General features: G+C 39.8%; 1 pseudogene; it reads right to left on the bottom strand.

Annotated features, from left to right (window-relative positions):
- Positions 1 to 19028: 19028 nt before the first annotated feature.
- On the bottom strand, positions 19029 to 20311 carry LOC147890269 (uncharacterized; annotated as a pseudogene).
- Between the last annotated feature and the right edge of the window lie 578 nt (positions 20312 to 20889).

The following is a 20889-nucleotide window of genomic DNA, read 5'->3' as shown; positions in this document are numbered from 1 at the left end:
CTCAGACTCTGACATCACGTGTACATGGGATGTAGTGCCCCTAAAAATGGAGTCCATCATCTCGACCATACCCTCATCATCATCTGGGAGACTATAGTCTTGCTGAAAGTGAGAAGGTATATGCGTACCCTCGTCACCCTCCTCATCCTATTTTAATATATAAGATCTTGTATTTCTTGGTATACTGTGAACTTAAATAGCTTTGACTTATCGATGGTCCATCAACATGTGCAACACCAATGGTGGGTACTGGTTTCGGCTCCTCCCCATACATCTGCAAGTGGCGCATGATAACATGACGTTGATGTCGTACTTCTTGCTTGCAATGAGTGCAATGATAGTATAACCTCTTCGTAAGCCACTTCGTACTCCCGAGCATTGGCGCGTTATTGGATGAGCTTCTTGTCCCTTCCATCCACACTTATAAAATCACAACATAAGCATGAAGACGAGATATACCATCTATGAGCTTTTTTTCATGCTACAACAAAAAAGTGACTATAAGCATCGCTATATAGCGACCTTTGTGGTCTGTTCCGTCGCTATATAGCAACGCTATGGGTTAAAACCCGAGACTCCCGTCATGTGGCGTTTTCTTCATCCTATTCCCTAATCTCTCAAGTAAGCAAGCCAATATCTCCTCCCACCTATTTTCGACGACCTCCCACCTATTTCAAGCAACCTCCCACTCTATTTTCCACTCCTCACCCTTCTCCTACCTCTTGTACTCCCTCTCTACCCTTTTCCCTCTTTGGTTTCATGAAAGGAACTTCTTCAAGAGGTGAGTTTGTTTCAACAATGTAGGTTGTTTGTTTGTTAGCTTTAGTTTTGTGAGTGTTTCTCCTTGTATTGCTAAACTTGTAAACTAGTTTTTATGCTTGTTTTCAAAGGATTGAAACAAAAACTGAGATTTCAAGAAAGAACGAAGACTCACCTCTTTTTTCTGTATTTCTCTTCCTTCTCTTTCTCCTTGTCTCTTCAATCTCCTCCTTTCCTTGTCTCCTCAATCTCCTCCTTTCAAGAAGTTACTTTTGTAATCTGCTCCTTCCTCTAACATCTTATTTGAAAAAAAGGGTTGTTTCCTCTCTTTTGTAGGGCTAGTCCACAACACCAAGTGGGACGTACTATTTCAAGTAAGTGCTTCCTCTTTTTTCCATTTATTATTTTTGTTATTTGCATTGGCCTGCAGCTAGTACCTTAAGCACTAGTTGCAGTGATGGGTGTAGGAATCCTCTCTTCCCCTCAAACTCTTTCCTTCTTCCCTCCTTCAATCTATTTCCTCCTCTTTTTCCCTCTTTCCTTTTCCTCTTCTTCTCTCTTTCTTTCCCTCTTTTTCCCTCTTTGCTTATTCATAAGCGAAGTAGACATATGCTCATGCATAAGCATGAGCATATGTCTCTTTTTTCCCCCTTCTCTTATTCTCTCTTTCCCCCTTCTCTCTTTCCTTTCCCCCTCTTTCCTTTCCCTCTTTCCTTTCCCTCTTATTCTCTATTTCCCCCTTCTCTTATGCTCATGCATAAGCATAAGCATGAGCTTATGCTTATGCTTATGCTTAAGCATAAGCATGAGCATAAGAAAATGAGACATATGCTCATGCTTATGCTTATGCGTGAGCATAAGTGAAGTAGACATATGCTCATGCATAAGCATGAGCATATGTATCTTTTTTCCCCCTTCTCTTATTCTCTCTTTTCCCCTTCTCGCTTTCCTTTCCCCTTTCCTTTCCCTCTTATTCTCTATTTCCCCCTTCTCTTATGCTCATGCATAAGCATAAGCATGAGCTTATGCTTATGCTCATGCTTAAGCATAAGCATGAGCATAAGAAAATGAGACATATGCTCATGCTTATGCTTATGCATGAGCATAAGAGAAGTAGACATATGCTCATGCATAAGCATGAGCTTATGTGTCTTTTTTCCCCCTTCTCTTATTCTCTCTTTCCCCCTTCTCTCTTTCCTTTCCCTCTTTCCTTTCCCTCTGATTCTCTATTGCCCCCTTCTCTTATGCTCATGCATAAGCATAAGCATGAGCTTATGCTTATGCTTATGCTTAAGCATAAGCATGAGCATAAGAAAATGAGACATATGCTCATGCTTATGCTTGTGCATAAGCATAAGAGAAGTAGACATATGCTCATGCATAAGCATGAGCATATGTCTGTTTTTTCCCCCTTCTCTTATTCTCTCTTTCCCCCTTCTCACTTTGCTTTCCCCTTTCCTTTCCCTCTTATTCTCTATTTCCCCCTTCTCTTATGCTCATGCATAAGCATAAGCATGAGCATAAGAAAATGAGACATATGCTCATGTTTATGCTTATGCATGAGCATAAGCGAAGTAGACATATGCTCATACATAAGCATGAGCATATGTCTCTTTTTTCCCCCTTCTCTTATTCTCTCTTTCCCCCTTCTCTCTTTCCTTTCCCTCTTATTCTCTATTTCCCCCTTCTCTTATGCTCATGCATAAGCATAAGCTCATGCTTATGCTTATGCTTATGCTTAAGCATAAGCATGAGCATAAGAAAATTAGACATATGCTCATGTTTATGCTTATGCATGAGCATAAGCGAACTAGACATATGGTCATGCATAAGCATGAGCATATGTCTCTTTTTTCCCCCTTCTCTTATTCTCTCTTTCCCCCTTCGCTCTTTCCTTTCCCTTTTAGATACCCCTTTTTATTCTCTATTTCCCCCTTCACTTATGCTCATACATAAGCATAAGCATGAGCTTATGCTTATGCTTATGCTTAAGCATAAGCATGAGCATAAGAAAATGAGACATATGCCCATGCTTATGCTTATGCATGAGCATAAGAGAAGTAGACATATGCTCATGCATAAGCATGAGCATATGTCTCTTTTTTCCCCCTTCTCTTATTCTCTCTTTCCCCCTTCTCTCTTTCCTTTCCCTCTTTCCTTTCCCTCTTATTCTCTATTTTCCCCTTCTCTTATGCTCATGCATAAGCATAAGCATGAGCTTATGCTTATGCTTATGCTTAAGCATAAGCATGAGCATAAGAAAATGAGACATATGCTCATGCTTATGCTTGTGAATGAGCATAATAGAAGTAGACATATGCTCATACATAAGCATGAGCATATGTCTCTTTTTTCCCCCTTCTCTTATTCTCTCTTTCCCCCTTCTCACTTTCCCTTCCCCTTTCCTTTCCCTCTTATTCTCTATTTCCCCCTTCTCTTATGCTCATGCATAAGCATAAGCATGAGCTTATGCTTATGCTTGTGCTTAAGCATAAGCATGAGCATAAGAAAATGAGACATATGCTCATGCTTATGCTTATGCATGAGCATAAGCGAAATGGACATATGCTCATGCATAGGCATGAGCATATGTTTCTTTTTTTCCCCTTCTCTTATTCTCTCTTTCTCCCTTCTCTCTTTCCTTTCCCTCTTTCCGTTCCCTCTTATTCTCTACCTCCCCCTTCTCTTATGCTTATGCATAAGCATAAGCATGAGCTTATGTGTATGCTTATGTTTAAGCATAAGCATGAGCTAGAAAATGAGACATATGCTCATGCTTATGCTTATGCATGAGCATAAGCGAAGTAGACAAATGCTCACGCATAAGCATGAGCATATGTCTCTTTTTTCCCCCTTCTCTTATTCTCTCTTTCCCCCTTCTCTCTTTCCTTTCCCTTCTAGATACCCCTCTTATTCTCTATTTCCCCCTTCTCTTATGCTCATGCATAAGCATAAGCATGAGCTTATGCTTATGCTTATGCTTAAGCATAAGCATGAGCATAAGAAAATGAGTAATATGCTCATGCTTATGCTTATGCATGAGCATAAGCAAAGTAGACATATGCTCATGCATAAGCATGAGCATATGTCTTTTTTTTCCCCTTTCTCTTATTCTCTCTTTCCCCCTTCTGTCTTTCCTTTCCCTCTTTCCTTTCCGTCTTATTCTCTATTTCCCCCTTCTCTTATGCTCATGCATAAGCATAAGCATGAGCTTATGCTTATGCTCATGCTTAAGCATAAGCATGAGCATAAGAAAATGAGACATATGCTCATACTTATGCTTATGCATGAGCATAAGAGAAGTAGACATATGCTCATGCATAAGCATGAGCATATGTCTGTTTTTTCCCCCTTCTCTTATTCTCTCTTTCCCCCTTCTCTCTTTCCTTTCCCTTTTAGATACTCCTCTTATTCTCTATTGTTGGAATACTGAAAGGAAAGAGTAGAGTTGACACAAAATCAGAATACTTGCATTACTTGCTTGTAGAATGACGAAGAGTGAGGTCCTTAAGTAGGCACCTCATACATGCTCACTGACATCATTGATGACTTCAGAGCTCCACAATCATCTCCTCAATCTGCTCCTAGATTCACTCAATCATCCTATGTGGCTTTTCCACCACCTAACTGTGCTTGTGGGCACCTAACTGTGCCTCTAGCACTCACACATAGAAACATAAGGTGTGCCTGAGGCATACACCTTGAGATATCCCAACAAAACCCCCCTCAAGGAAATGCCTCAGGCTATGTCAAGGATACATCTAGTCTCATAGTTTCTCATGCCATCTCATGGTGGTCAAGGATAAATCTATGGCTAGGTTCTCATGCTAGCAAGGGTTCCCTTGGGTGTAAGGTAAACAAAAAGGAATACAAAAAGACCTGAGCGATCAACAGGGGCAGGGATCAGACGCACGTGACAAGGATGAGGGAGAAGACGCAGCTGACGAGGACCAAGGAACAGGCCAACAAGATGAGGACAATTCGGATTCGGATGAGTAGTAGTAGTAGTAGTGGTAGTAGCATTTTCGTCGCCCTGTATGTCATTTTGTATATCCGCTCGTTTGAGCAATTTTGTATCGCCCTTTCGAAAGGCTAATTTTGTTACAAACAATGTTGTATATGTCCGACATGTATATGATTTTGTTGCTCGATCATTTCATATGAGCGATTTTGTATCACCCTTTTCGCAAGGGAAATTTTGTTATAAAAAGCTTTGTTTTGTAATTACAAAAAAAAAAAAGGATTAGTGGGGCTAAACAGGGCCATAGCAAGCCCTATTTAGCGCCACTAACCCTTTTTTTTAAGTTCTATTAATTGTCGCTATATAGCGACGTTTACTAGTGTCACTATATAGCGACGATTAACAGTGTTGCTATAAAGCGACGTTTGTCATTGTCGCTATATATAGTGACGCTTTATAGCAACGGTTTTTTTTTAATGCTTTTAGCAACTCTTATAGTGACGTTTGCACCCGTGAAAAAAAAAAATTTTAATATAAAAAGCGTCAGTATTTTCGTTGAAAAATGGCCTATGCCTTGTAGTGAAATTTTGGTCCTGCATCTAATGGTTTATGGAAACATGAATTTCCCATACCCATTGATCACGTGCTCGAAATGAATGGCATCCATTATGAAGTAAAGAAATCAACAATACCTGGGGCAGGATATGGTTTTTTGTACATACGAGCATCAAGAAGAAACAAGATTTGATGGTATATAATGGTCCAAAGTATGATTATGATACTTGGAGATCTCTCCTTAAGTTTTTCCCAAGGATGGACTTATGGAATGTTTGAAGATCCAATCATTGAGCCATTCACAGATGTGAAATGTATTGTGGGAGATGTATTGTATGGAAACATTGCTGGATATATAAATAGCTCAATGTATTGTAAAGAAAGAACAAATGTTGTATTTGTATACATCCCTAAGTTACCACCTTGGGCTCAAAAGTCATAAGAAGCAAACCATAAAGGATGTATCCTTTGGAGATGAGCTACTTTGTGAGTATGAATATGTGAGGGTTAAAGGTCACTGTGCCTTTACCTCGGTTATGTACAATACTCAAACACATATATAAATGAATGAAAAAGAAGATTAGGGTGGTTCTGCACCCACCAAAACTTGTGTGGCTCTCTGTCTCTATCTCTCCTTCTTCCATTCTTGCTTCCGTTGAGAGCACTCTCAACTGGTATCCCGGGTGATCTAGCTGAGCATGCGTGAATGCTTAAAGCTCAGCAGCTCTGTGGGAGGAAGGAGAAGCTCTATGGGAAGCTTCGTGGGTGATTTTACTTGCATCCGAGTATGCAGAGACCTTGGAGGAACCTTTAAAAAAGTCACTTTGGCTTTGCGAAGTGCTTTTGAGAGCCTGTTAAGTGTTTTCAAAGAAAAAGTCGTTTTTTGAGCTTTTCCCTGTTCCGTTCGATGACAGAGACTCCGTATTGACTTGTAGAGGCAACTATTGCTTGCTTTTGGTGTCCACTTCACTTCAGGAGCTTGAAAACACCTTCATTCTTGAATCTGGGATCATTTCATTGGAATTCTGACTCACTGTGTCAGTTTTTGCGTTTTTTGCCTAGGTGTTGGAACTCAAGTTTGGAGCAACCATTTGCAGATTTGTCAGTTCCGGTGGACTCAGGAGGTCCTAAAACTTCTATGTTTGTCATCATTCACACTCCGGTGGAGTTTACAAACAGCTCTGTTTCCAAAAACGTTTTTTAGTCCGTGTGTTGGACCCAGTGATTGAGACCACGGTTTCCAAAACCGTCTATCCCATTGCGTTTCGAACGCCCAAAAACTCCTACCTGTTAGTTCTTGTGCAATTCGGTGGAGGATTTTCAGAGTTATAGATCTCTGTGTATTCAATTTCATCTCTCTGTTATGCATTTTTTATTCTAAGGTTTTGAAACCTTAGATTTATGCCACATGGCAGTGGATAAGTGTTGACTCCCATTTCTCACTCATCGGTTGAGATTTTGGAGTTCCGATAGAAGAGAGATATATATTTGCAGATTTTATTGCTAAGTCCTATTATGCAATGGCGCCCATGTTTTGAGGCATCTCAGGTTCTATTTTCAGTAGCGGTAATTACCGTGGGACCATGATTTCTTGAGCATACCTTATGCAGATCACTCTGGTTGCAGTTTGAGTAGTGTGCATTCATTCGTGGTGTGCATTGGGTTGCAGTAGATGATTTATAGGCCATTTGGATGCATTGCAATCCTTATTAGATGTGCTGATAGGCCCAAATTGCCTTGTGGGATGCTATTTTCATGGACACTTTGCACATGGATGCTATTTTATGTTGAGGGACAGCTTTGACACATTGCAGGTGATGCACTGATAGTGCTATGCTCTCTTGGATGAGATATTATTGATGCATATGCCAGTGGACGGTGTTTATGCTTGAGTCATTTGGCACTTATTGGCATTTTCTTTTGGGCCGGATTTGCTCATATGGATGCATAGTATATGCACATGAGTCAGATGCATCTTTTGATGCTTTGAGCTTTGAGTTTTGGTGATATTTCACTCTATTGTGGCATACACATTTGGGTGCACCTGGTATTTGGTGTGATTATCTCTTGCAGATACTAGCATTTTGGATTTTTTTGCTTCATTTGCATCATGGCATCCTCTTCCATGTCTGAAAAGGATTTTTTTACCATTAAAAATTTTGATGGGACAAACTTTTCTTTGTGGAAAGAACAAATAAGGGATGTGCTTATTCAAAAGAAGCAGATTAAACCCTTGGCAGGGATTGAAGCTAAGCCTACAAATATGTCTGAGGATGATTGGAATGAGTTGGATGCATTAGCAAAGTCTACTATTAGACCATCTTGCAGAGTCAGTTTATTTCACAGTAGTAAATGAGTAGACTACAGAAGATTTGTGGAAGAAACTGTGTGCCACTTATGAGAAGGAAACTGCCTCTAATAAAGTTTACCTAATGAAGAGGTTGTTTGAGCTGCAGATGAAGGAAGGGGTCTCCATTGCTTCTCACTTGAATGAATTCAATATTATTTTCAGCCAGCTTCAGGCTCAGAAGATGAATTTTGATGTGGAGACTAAGGCAATATTTCTCTTATGTTCATTGCCATCCTCATGGGATACCTTCCGTACAGTTGTCAGTAATTCTACACCTGGTGGAGTACTGAAATTTGATGATGTTGTGGGTAGCTTGTTGGCCGAGGAGATTAGATGAAAGTCTATGGATGGCAACAAGCAAGATGCAGCCTTAAATGTGCAAAGGGGCAGATCACAGTTCAAGGGGAAGTCCCAAGAAAGAGGGAAGTCACGTAGCAAATCCAGGGCACGGAACATTGAGTGTTACCACTGTGGCAAGAAGGGCCATATGAAAAAGGATTGCTACAAGCTAAAAAGAGAGCAAAAGGATAAGAAAAAGAATGCAAATTGGGGTGCAAATCAAAAGGAAGAGAGTCCAAGGGAGGACAAAGGAAAAGTGAAGATCGAGGAGATCAATGCAGTCACACATGATAGTGACAATGACGTTTTCTTCATGTCCAGTTTATCTGCAGAGTTGCTTACCACTTCAGATGATGCATATTCCCAAGATTGTATTTTGGATTCTGGTGCTTCATTCCATGTTACTCCCCATAGGGAATGGTTCTCCACTTATGACAGTGGAAAGACAGGTTGTGTGGATCTTGGAAATGACTATGCATGTGACATAGTGGGAGCTGATGTGGGAGCAGATGACATAAAGTTTTCTTTTGCAAATGGGTCTACATTTGTTTTGAAACATGTGAGACATGTGCCTAAGTTGACCAAGAGTCTTATTTAAGTGGGTCAGCTAGATGATGCTGGTTTTCACACCACTTTTGGCTTTCAGACTTGGAAAATTCAGAAGGGCTTTATGCTTTTGGCCAAGGGTGCCAAGTGTGGGACTTTGTATCCCTTACATGTATCAGGGGTATTTGATCATGTTGTTGCAATAACCGAGCAGCCAAGCACTTCTTTGTGGCATTGCAGGTTGGGGCACATGAGCCAGAATGGAATGAAACTCTTATGCCGTTTGGGTTATGTACCGCATTTGAGTTTCTCTAATTTTGAATTTTGTGAGCACTGTCTCTATGGGAAGCAGACTAAATCAGCCCATAAAAGAAGGGGAAAGAAAGAGATTAAAAAGCTTGACTTGGTGCATTCAGATGTATGTGGTCCCATGCCTACATGGTCATTAGGCGGGGCTGAATACTATGTGACATTCATTGATGATGCAACTCAGAAAGTGTGGGCTTATGCTATAGCTCTAAAGAGTGATGTGTTCCAGGTATTTCAGAAATGGTTGGCCTTGGTTGAGAATCAGTCAGGTAGAATGCTTAAATGCCTACGGATTGACAATGGTGGAGAGTATCTCTCTCATGACTTTCAGCATTTCTATGATACACGTGGGATTAAGAGGGATCTCACATCCCCTCATACTCTAGAGCAAAATCGAGTTGCAAAAAAGATGAATCGTACCATTCAAGAAAGGTTGCAATGCATGCTTTCCAATGCAAGTCTTTCTGGTGGTTTTTGGGCTGAGGCAATGAAGACTGTAGTGCATGTGATCAATAGATCACCTAGTAAGAGTTTGGATGGTGGTATTCCTGAAGAGGCATGGAGTGGCAAGAAGCCCTCTTACTCTCATTTGCGTATATTTGGGTGTGAGGCATATGCACATGTGCCGAAAGAGCTTCAAAAGAAGCTAGATCCTAAGTCTAGGAAATGCATCTTTCTAGGTTATGGTGAAAGTGGAGAGATGGGCTATCGTCTCTGGGATCCAGAAGTAAAGAAGATCATACGCAGCCATGATGTAGTCTTCAATGAGAAGAAGATGCATAAGGCACCCATGAGGGATGTGGAAATGAGGAGAATCACTTTCCAGGATGTGAATCCAACTGCATATGTTGATAGACAGCAAGCTGTCCATGCACCAAATGTGCAAGAAATGGTACCACCAAGTACTCCCACAGGTATACAATCAAGGGTAGATGATGGATCATCTATTGGTGGAAATGATGAGCCAAATGTGGTTGATATGCAAGTGGGACAGCAAGCTGAAATGCCCTTGAGAAGATCATCTAGAGTGTCTAGGCCGCCTGATAGGTTTGTTCCAGGGGTAGACTATGTGATGCTTACTGATTGCGGGGAGCCTTCTTGCTATAGAGAGGCTATGATGCACGAGGATCAACACAAGTGGGAGTATGCTATGCAATCAGAGATGAGTTCACTTATGAAGAATAAGACTTGGGACTTGGTTTCTTTGCCACATGGAAAACAAGCATTGCCATGTAAATGGGTCTACAAAATGAAGGTCACAGGTGATGATGTGCCTAGGTACAAGGCCCATTTGGTTGCTAAAGGGTTCAAGCAAGAGAAGGGTGTGGACTTTGATGAGATATTCTCTCCGGTTGTGAAGATGACCACACTTAGATGCATGCTTGGACTAGTGGCATCAAAGGATATGGAGCTTATGCAGATGGTTGTCAAGACAGCTTTCTTGCATGGGGATTTGCATGAGGAAATTTACATGGTGCAGCCAGAAGGCTTTGAAGAAAAGGGCAAAGAGCATTTAGTTTGCAAGCTAAAGAAGAGTCTCTATGGTCTTAAGCAAGCCCCTAGAGAATGGTATTAAAAGTTTGATGCTTTCATTCGGTCTCAGAGTTTTAGACGGAGTGAAATTGATCACTGCCTCTACACTAAAAGGGCTAAGGATAGTAGCCTGATAATCCTAGCACTATATGTGGATGATATGCTATTGGCTAGCAAGAATACTTATGAGCTACATGCATTAAAGGCCAAGTTGCATGAGGCCTTTGATATGAAGGATTTGGGACTTGTAGGTCATATTCTTGGTGTGCACATCACGCGTGATCAAAGTAGGAAACTCCTTTGGCTTTCACAAAAAGCGTATGTTACAAAAGTATTGCAGCGTTGCAATATGGAGGGGGGGAAGGCAGTGAGTACTCCATTGCCTCCATATGTGGAACTGAGTCATACAGATAGTCCCAAATCAAATGAGGAAAGGGCCATGATGGCCAAGGTTCCTTATGCATCAGCAGTTGGGAGTCTTATGTATGCTATGATAGCTACTAGACCAGACATTGCATTTGCAGTGGGAGTTGTTAGCCGGTATATGGCTAATCCAGGAAAGAGGCATTGGGAGGCAGTTAAGTGCATCATGAGGTACATGAAGGGTACCAAGGAGATGTGCATCTGCTTTGGTAAAGGAGACATGCATGTACTTGGGTACACAGATTCAGACTATGCAGGGCATGTGGATAGTAGGAGATCCACTTCTGGTTATGTGTTCACCTTTGCAGGTGGTGCAGTGTCGTGGATGTCTCGTGCACAGAAGTGCGTTGCTTTATAGAGGCTGAGTATGTTGCAGCCACAGAGGGTTGCAAGGAGGCTATATGGCTTGATCGGCTAGTTGGAGATTTGGGGATTCATACACGTGTACCGACATTGCATAGTGATTCCATGAGTGCTATTCAGCTAGCACGGAATCCGGTCTTTCATGCAAAGACCAAACACATTCAGGTCAGGTACCATTTCATCAGGGAGGTACCTGAGGACAAGTGCATAGAGCTTGTCAAGGTTCATACAGATGATAACCCTGTAGATATGCTGACGAAGAGTCTACCTAGTCAGCGGTTTGAGTATTGTCATGTATTGATGGGCATTGGATAGTATGCTCACTGGTTGTTCTCCCTTAAAGGCACATTGTCCTTTAAGTGGGAGGTTGTGGGGGTTTAAGGTCACTGTGCCTTTACCCCGGTTATGTACAATACTCAAACACATATATAAATGAATGAAAAAGAAGATTAGGGTGGTTCTGCACCCACCAAAACTTGTGTGGCTCTCTGTCTCTCTCTCTCCTTCTTCCATCCTTGCTTCCGTTGAGAGCACTCTTAGAATACTTGTATGGAATTATTAATGATTATGTTAAACAATGTGGTGCAAAATTTACTTGTAAAATTGGCTATGTGTCAATGGTTTTGATTATATTTAGCACAAGAAAGCAATTTTTTTCAAAAAAATTATCAAGACCATGTCTCTGAGTTTCACGAGCTCTATTGTGATGGAGAGTTTCACGAGCTCTATTGTGATGGAAAGGTGTTTTTAAACACCACATTTATATGATGGATGTCAAAGTTCAATAACAATCCTATTGCATATGTTGATACTGCAATTTATCAACACAGAAACATATGAATTTGGCATTAAGTTGATACATCTAATATACCAAATAAAAACTAACAGTTGTTGCAAGTTTAATTTTGTTTTTGAACACCACATTTATATAATAGATGTCAAAGCTCTATAACAATCCTATTGTATATATCGATACTGCAATTTAATTTACTCCAATGAATCCTCCTAATGCAACATCTATAAATTGTCTTTTGTTTGTGGTTTGGACACATAGGAAACAACAAACATCTTTCTTTCACTAGCAAATCAACAAATGTTTTTGACCATGGGTCCATGTTCACATCTATTAAGTCCTTTTGCTATAGTAACATAAGGAAGCTTGTTGCTTGGGTTCTAGGAATTGGGAAAGTACTATTCATGGTCTAGTCTCCCCCAACATAATTGAAACTTGGGCCTTAATGGAGCTAACGTTTCAATCAAAAACATAAAAATTTTACTTTTGAAGTGACTATATTTTATTTCATGGGAATTGGGATTTTCCCAAATTCTCTAATATAGTGTTTCTTGTTATTGTGCACAACTTCTAATGACACTTTGAATGATAAACAATATCATGATACACAAGCTTCCAATCTTACAGACACACTGCTATGCCATAGCTTCCCACTTGGTAACCTATTTAATACTACCCAATGAATAGCCCTTATGGCCCTATCGTAAAGATTCTGCATGATATGCTCTATAGGGGCTCCTGCAGTGGACAAAGTTTGCATATGGGTTCGGGCTTACAAAACTCCGGCCAACCAAAATGCAATAAATTTTTCTTTTAGAGAGTGTGTTGATTTTATTCAAAATGAGTCCAGATGGTTATCTTAGTCAAATAAATATAATAGATACCCAAAATCCATGCTTATTATCATGCATATTATCATGTGTAGGGACATGAGTTGCTATCTTATGATTAGCAACAATAAGGTTGCTACTTTGGTGATATATGTGACTATCGTGTGGTCAGCATTAGGGCTAATATGTAGGCAACATATTTAGTTGCTATGCAACCTACATGGGGTTGCAACTATGGGCTAGGTGCTACCTTATATATGCATACTTGTGGCTACATTGTGGACTTAAGTGTTGCCTTATATGCACATGTTTGTGGCTACCTATTCGGATCCTTTGTTTACATGTGTGAAGTTCTTTGCATCATACCTTTTGTATCTATGTATGCTTGTAGGCAACATATTTAGCTAATAGATAGTTAGCACATAGGCTGGCCCATAGTGTCGACCCACAGCATGCTAGAAAAGCACTGCTTTATGAAGGCATCCTCAAAGCTAAGTATGGGCTCTATTGATTGTTTGTGCGGAGTATTTTCTTGTAAACACAAAACTCCAGCCAACACAAATTTAAAAGGTGTAGTGGTTTGTTAAAAGTTGGTCTAGATGGTCATTTGAGACAAATACATGTCATAGGCACTGAAAAGTCTTGCTCACTACATTGTTGCACATGTATGGGTGCCATGGAATGTTTGTATTGTACGAGAAAAAATGTTTTTTTCATGGTCCACATAAAGATTATGCATGCTATGCTCTGTACAGGCTCCTATGGACATAGTTTGGAAATGGGTTATTGCTTACAAAAACTTGGCAAACCGAAATGCAAGAAATTTTGCATTTAGAAAGTGTGTTGATTTTAGTAAACATGTGTCCAGATGTGGTTATCTCATTTCAATACATTAAATAGATACCCAAAATCCATGCTTATTATCATGCTATGGGAAGCAATAAGGTTGTCATTTTTGGTGATATATGTGACTATCATGTGGCCAACATTAGGGCTCATACATAGGCAATATATTTAGCTGTTATGCACATATTTTTAGTGAGAACTTTCATGGTCTACATAAATATTATGCATGATATGGTTTGTACAGGCTCGTGTGGACATAGTTTGCAAATGGGTTCTTGATTATAAAACTATGGCCAACCAAAATGCAATTAATTGTGCATTTAGAGAGTGTTTATTTTATTAAATATGAGTCCAAATGATTATCTCAGTCAAATACATATAATAGGTACCCAAAAGCCATGCTTATTATCATGTTACCTAGAAGGCAGCAAAATGAGGGAAAATATGGAAAGGGAACAATGTTTGTATCTTCATGTAATATTTGTTTTTGTGCATTTTTTCCTCACTTTATTAGTTTGAAGTCCAAAATATTTTCCATTAGTTTAGAATAAAATTGTTACTTGTGCAGGTGGTCGAATAGAGTGCTGAGACAATGGTCCATTACACAAAAGAGTGATTTGCATAGGATATCCATTATAGTAGATGATGACATGATCGAAATTGTTGCATCTACATTAGTTTCAACTTAGCAAACTCTGCCATCAATTAGGAGATATTATGATCTAATTCATAGGACTTTGGTACCTGAGGAGTACCCATTACCTCCAACTTAGAAGTTGAAGCTGTTGAAGACACAAAAGAGGATTCGATCTTTAGAGAAGCTTCTTTCTTGGTCGCAATGCGAAGTGCCTCCACATATGTTGTTGGATCTTTACTCATTACTTTTGAGTGAAGACGAGGCTCCAAAGCCATAACAAATTTGCTCATCTTTAAGTGCTCCATCCCTATGAGACTTTGAGGGGCTGATGATGCAGATGCCACAGCTCACAAAGCTGCCCTTTCATACTTTGTCCATAAAGTTTCATATAAGATTTCCAATGTAGAGACCATCTCACCCTCTCCTTGATAGAACTGGTCCAACTACAACATCAAAGAATTTGGCAACTCCACTACCCCAAATCTCTAGTTCATTGCAGCCACACCACTTGGTCCCAGTCCTCCTTGGTAGACTTCAGCAAGGCCTCATGCCAACTCAAGGCTACACCTTCAAGAAAATCAGGCCAAATCTCTACTCGATCCTTCATGGACCATCCAAAAAGCTGGCATCCTCAAACAAAATCCTGAAGATAAGACTCCTAGTCTTCCCCTTGGGTCCCTCGAAACACTGGAATCTTCGCCATGATGAAACACAAAAAGGAAACACCAAGATCCAAATAATATCCCAAACAATATCCCAGAGAGCCTTAGTATACCAAGACCAACTTAGTATGCATAACCACTTGTTGAAAACCCTCCACAATGTGATCCTCAACAAAATCTTCAAAAATAAGTGACCAATCAGCACCATGAAAACATTGTGTATACATGCATTCAAGAATCACCCTTCTCACAATTCGAAGTGCACAGAACAGCTTCAAGATATTGTACTCTTCATCATTTGCATAGCAAAAGAAGTTGAAAGCATTGAGAATCACCACTCCACTATTATATTCAAAAACTACCCAAAGACCCAACTCTTCTTCACACCAAGTTGCTAGTGCATGAAACAATCCCCAATCTATCATTGTGCCTATTGCCAGTGTTGTCGATTCACCAACATATTCAATAGTGCAAACATAAAGGATATGATCATGATGACTGTGCGAATAGCTTGAGCATCACCTTCACAATCTTCTCATTCTCTTAAAGGCTACAATCTCTTCTAACGGAGTTCTTTTAGGCATCTTCTTTATCAGATCAGAAAACACATGCCTATACTAGGCATAACATGCAACCGAGTACACCTGAGACCATTTAGTAAGGTGAGATGAATCCAATAGCAAACGTACCCGGTGTCTCCACCAAAATATGTGACATGAAGTTGGGGGTAATGAAACTTCACGCACCTCTTAGCTTCCTGCTCTTCCCAATCTTAATAATAGAGACCCTTATCACTTGTAAAGAGAGATGAAGAAAATATCTTCATGCAAAGAAACCCACAACATATCTTTCTCCTTGCTTCCCTTAAAGGAGAATGAATATGGTAACATCCCAAGTGATGTTGAAGTCCAGCATCGGGAGAAGAAAAGGATTCACAGAGGCCATTATCTCACCAAGTTGGTCGACACCAAAGAGAAGAGTGATGCATTGTTGGAAGAAGATATTTTGGCTTAATATGACATGAACTTATATATATCTAGGGGCTTGAAGGGGTTGATTTGGCTGGATGGGTAAATTCTGGGGAAACATGGCACCTCCTTCACAGAAGCCTCTAGAAATGGCTCAAAATCATTCTACAAATTGCTAGAAAACTCAAAGGTCTATAAGTTCCACTAGAGAATTGATATAAAAAACTAAAGTATATACAAGGATGTGCCTTGAAAGAAGATTTGTAGTGATATAAGCTTCATTGAAAACAGATAACCGGTTGAAGAGATATGGACAATTTACTAAAAGGGGGTAAAAACTGCCATAGAAATAAGTAGTCATACACAGAGACTCATAACTCTTGTCTTAGACCTAATACAAAAAAAATAATTACATTCAAGGAAGACTCTTAAAGAGAGCTTCATGCTGATATAAGTTTCATTGAAATCGGACCATTGAAGAGAAAGTTATAGGCCAAATATTGACACGGGTCTAACTGCTATATTATTTGCCATCTGCCCATGTAGATTTCGCCTAAGCAAACTACTCCCTCAAGGCTACACAATTATCAACGATCCAATACCCCTAGAATTTGCCTAAAAGAGAGAAAGAAGCTTGCATGGTGGCTCGAGAAATGGATGGACCATGTGTGCACCATGAGCAGCCAAACAAGAACTACTTTAGAGACTTGAATAGAGAGAGAAGAACATAGGAATGGAGAAAAGGAATGGATACTCAAGGAAAATGATAAGAAGTGACTTTCATTGCCATGAAAGTAAGACTCCACTGAAATACACTCAAAATACTACAAACACAAGGGAGAAGAAGAGGTTTCATACATACAAGAGGGAGCGGAAGCTCCACGACTACTCATAGAGAGAGAATAAACTAGAGAGAGATAGATGGACTCAAGAGTCTACATAAGAGAATATCTACAAGAGGGAGAGAAAGCTCATGGAAGAGGCTTGAGGAGACTAGAGCTACAGCAACATGAGGTCTAATGGTGGAAGAGATGTTGAACAAGGGAGAGGAGGGCTCCTTTTATAGACCCTCCTTCACCCATTTACAATTGCTACCAGCTATAGATTCCTTTCCACATCCATCACATAAGCCCATATGTCACCATCCATGTCCTTTTTGGCTACTCTTGCCATGTGTCCCATCAAAAGATGCTCAAGACTCTTAAAATATTGAGAAAGTCAAGAGTCTCCCCACATGGAGCCCATAAGGACCCTCTCTTTTCCATATGTCTACATCCTCCTTATTCCACATGGGAATTCTAGAAGGATTCCTCTTGACTCCACACTCCTCCACATGCCTTCCACATGCTTGGCATGTGGCCTATGATATTCCAACCACCGGGATGGTTTAGGACAATCACATTAAGTCAAGGCCAGCCTAGTAAACTATCCCAAAGCTCAATCACAAACAACCACTGGGCTGGTTTAGGCAACCACTGACCTGCGTTGTATCAAGAAATGAAACAAGTAAACTATCCCAAAGCTCAATCACAAGCAACCACTAGGATGGTTTAGGCAACCACTGACCTGCGTTGTATCAAGCATGTGTATAATGTGCTTGTCAAACATCTTGCATCCCGTCTGCTTTCTACAGATGTCCTTGTTATTTGGAGAAACTCTTGAGACATGCATGAAGAGTGGAAGCAATTCTTGATCATCCCAATCCGAGTAGTCTATGGGCTTCAATAGAACGCAAGAAAAGGAGAGATAGCCTAAGTGCACTAGTCATTGCAATAGTGGTGACATTTTGGCATGAAATTACAAGGTGTTGGTAGGGTTTTCACTCTATGAACTTTAGAGTGTAGGATAAAGATTGTGAAGACTCGATAATGGTATTTACTTGAGTGTGGGCTACTGTTCCTTCCTTAAATGCTACTACCAATTGCAACATCCCAACTCATTTTTTTCGCTCTGATGACAATGAAGCGTGTTTTTGTAAATGCTCACGCTGCTCTTCATTGAAGGGTTGAAGCTCTTTTTGTCCTTGTATGATATCAATTTCTTTATCCCCTCCACCTTCAACTATATCATCTTCTTTTGGTACCTCCTCCATTGCCAACACTGGGTTCTTGCAAGCTAGCCCATTGTCGAATTTCATGATTACTGTAAGCATATATGTGCAACAGATACTTTCCACGTTTGCCAACTACTCATAAGTCTCAACAACTGAAACAACATGCCTCTTACAAGGAAGAGACTCTATTGCAGCAAGCCCCTTAGAAAACAAGTCTAATACAAACTCATCTTCTCAATGGAAACCCATGATGACGTCTTTCATGATACTTGAACGTTTTCTTTTCAAGGACAATTCAATGTCAAATTCATCATCATCGTCGTCATCACCATGATACTCATCACCTGATTCTTCAGCACCACTTGATTTTTGATATTTTTCATCTGCAACATATATTGATGGCTTACATTGTGCATTGGTATAGTGCTCAATATCGTTGAAATGCTTTTCCTTGCTTACCAATACACAGGCAAATAAACCATCCATAGATTCAGTGACAAATATATTTGAAGTATCAAACTTAAGGCAATCAAAGTATATTTTATATTGTCCACATGTCTTATTTAATGCATTCTTCAAACATGATACATGATCCATTGTGAAGAACACCACAAGAAGGAAGAATTTCACTGGGGGAGAAGCGATTGTCATCAAGCTTTTCAATAAACACTCAAAGTGATCCTCGTTCCAATTTCTGCTTCTGCTTGGTCCATACATTACATCCAAAAATGCAACCCCTATTGCCATTGGATCTTGGTACACATTATGTATAAATTCCATTCCCTCTATGTTTGAACCGATTGTGTAGAAACTCCAAGGTCGGGTGGAATTTGGTCCATGACTTGCACCTTCACTTTGTCCCATAATCTACCTCAGATACCCCTTTGCAGCATCAAGCAATGGTGGAGTTTCCTTGCCCTGTTGAAACTTCACTTTGAACCATGGATCACAGCAACCACGAATCTGATGATACAATTCTAGACTAATTTTAAAATGTAATTTGCACTCATCCCAATTTTTTAACATTAAAGAAGGTTGTTCTGCTGATATAAACATATAAAGTTCTTCTTGTAGCACAGCATCTCTCTTTATTTGCATAGCTCATCCTTTAATATCAGGAATCATGGCATCAGTCTTTGTTTTAGCTATGACTACTCTACCTTCCTTACTGTCATTTTGAATTTGACGAATTGGATCATCTTTCAATCCATGCAAGCATCTAAACATTGAGACTGTGGGTTGCCTTGCAGCATTTTCCATCTTGCGACTATTTGTCTTCAATGTAATCCTGAAGGATGGAGATCTAGGCATCATAAATGGCATCGCTTTTGATGATCATATGTACATCCTTCATGGCAAAGCTATTGCCCAATGTTACCTTGCCACTAGTGTCAATGAAAGCCTGCAAAATATATGAAGCCATTAGAATGCAATAATTAAGAAAACTGACTAGTAAAAAATGATTCATAATTGAATTCTATACTTACATCCCAATTCTCACAATTTGGATGTCCTTTTGCAAACCCTTATTGTGCTTTCTTGGGTCAATTAAAGAGAACCCATTGTCCCCTCACCTAGTTAAATATATCAATGTATGGAGATTGTCTCAAGATATTTTGAGACTCTAGGTTTGCCATCTTTTATATCTCCACACAAAAGCGTGCGGGACAATTCACTACAACTCTGGCTTGGTAGGTGCGGTAGTAGTTCTTTCTTTGGGCTGTGCTGTTATCATCATTAGATGTGAATATTTTAGCAGCATCATTATTGAATGTTGTCTAGATAGTATCCAATAGTGACACTTGGTTAGATCCTTTTTTTCTACCCTTTCTAGGGGATACTTTGTTTCAGGATTTAAAGGCATTAAGTCCGCTACAACAACAGTAGGAGGCCTAGGGTTTTAACTGAAGTCTATAGCAAGCTTCTCCACATGCTCTTTGTTCAACCCTCTATATACATATCTTGGAGGAGCTTTTTGACATCTTGCCACTGGAATTGGAAATGTTGCATGCAACCCAAATGGATAGTATTTTTCATATTCCACCAAGCCTGATGGTTTCTTTTGCCCTTTTTTCCCTCTTTTTTCCCTATGACCTTTCCACTTGGCTCCCCCACTTGGCTCCAATTCACTACCACTGCTTCTTTCCACAACTACTAGCACACCCTTTGGAGTTGTTCCTTCTTCTGGTACATCAATTATAGTTAACTTTTCTTTCTTTGTTCCTTCCCCACTATCTTCCCCACTCTTGCGCTTGTTTAATGTCACTGAAACTTTGCGATATGATTCTATGATTGTTGTCACTATGTGAATGTAAGTTTCCATCAATTGATTCTACAATTATCCAACCTCTTGTGTGCATGTTGTCATCTATGTCAGACTTCATACAAGATTCTTCATAATCGCTGGGATCCAAGAGAAATTTCTTGTTTCGATTTATAATAATCAACAATCCAATATCTCCCTCCTTTGCAACCACATCTTCCATTATTTGATGTACTGATCCAACACAAGTGTATGCACTTTTATTAGGTAACAAAACAAACAAGTAAACTCGTGTCAATTATGCTCCCTCAATACTATATATGTTAAAGTACCAAGGTATGTTTTTTTCTCCAAATCCGCCTATAACTTTCTCAACCTTCTTCATGGTTGTGTCTTTCCTATAAAAAATCCAAGCAATATACAAACTATCATCTTTGCAATGTTCAATGTTAGACAAAACACACATTATGAATAAGCATATCTCAAACAGAATCAACAATTGCCACCAGACATAGTGGTAGATTTGAGAAAGCACCAGGGTCTACTGAGATTTGGCCATGTGGACAAATCTATGGGCTTGTTCTAAAGCACTAGGTTCTAGGGAGATTTGGATGTGTAGCCAAATCTTATGGGCTTCTTTAAAAGACTAGAGTTTTGGGAGATTTGGAAGTGTGGCAAGATCTTGTGGGCTTTTTTTAA

This window comes from Dipteris shenzhenensis, chromosome 19 (genome assembly GCF_047967505.1).
Source record: "Dipteris shenzhenensis isolate YYH24624 ecotype China chromosome 19, Dip_SZ_1.0, whole genome shotgun sequence".
Classification (NCBI taxonomy): domain Eukaryota; kingdom Viridiplantae; phylum Streptophyta; class Polypodiopsida; order Gleicheniales; family Dipteridaceae; genus Dipteris; species Dipteris shenzhenensis.
The sequence above is the reverse complement of the archived record's forward strand: the minus strand, read 5'-3'. Positions and strand labels throughout refer to the sequence as shown.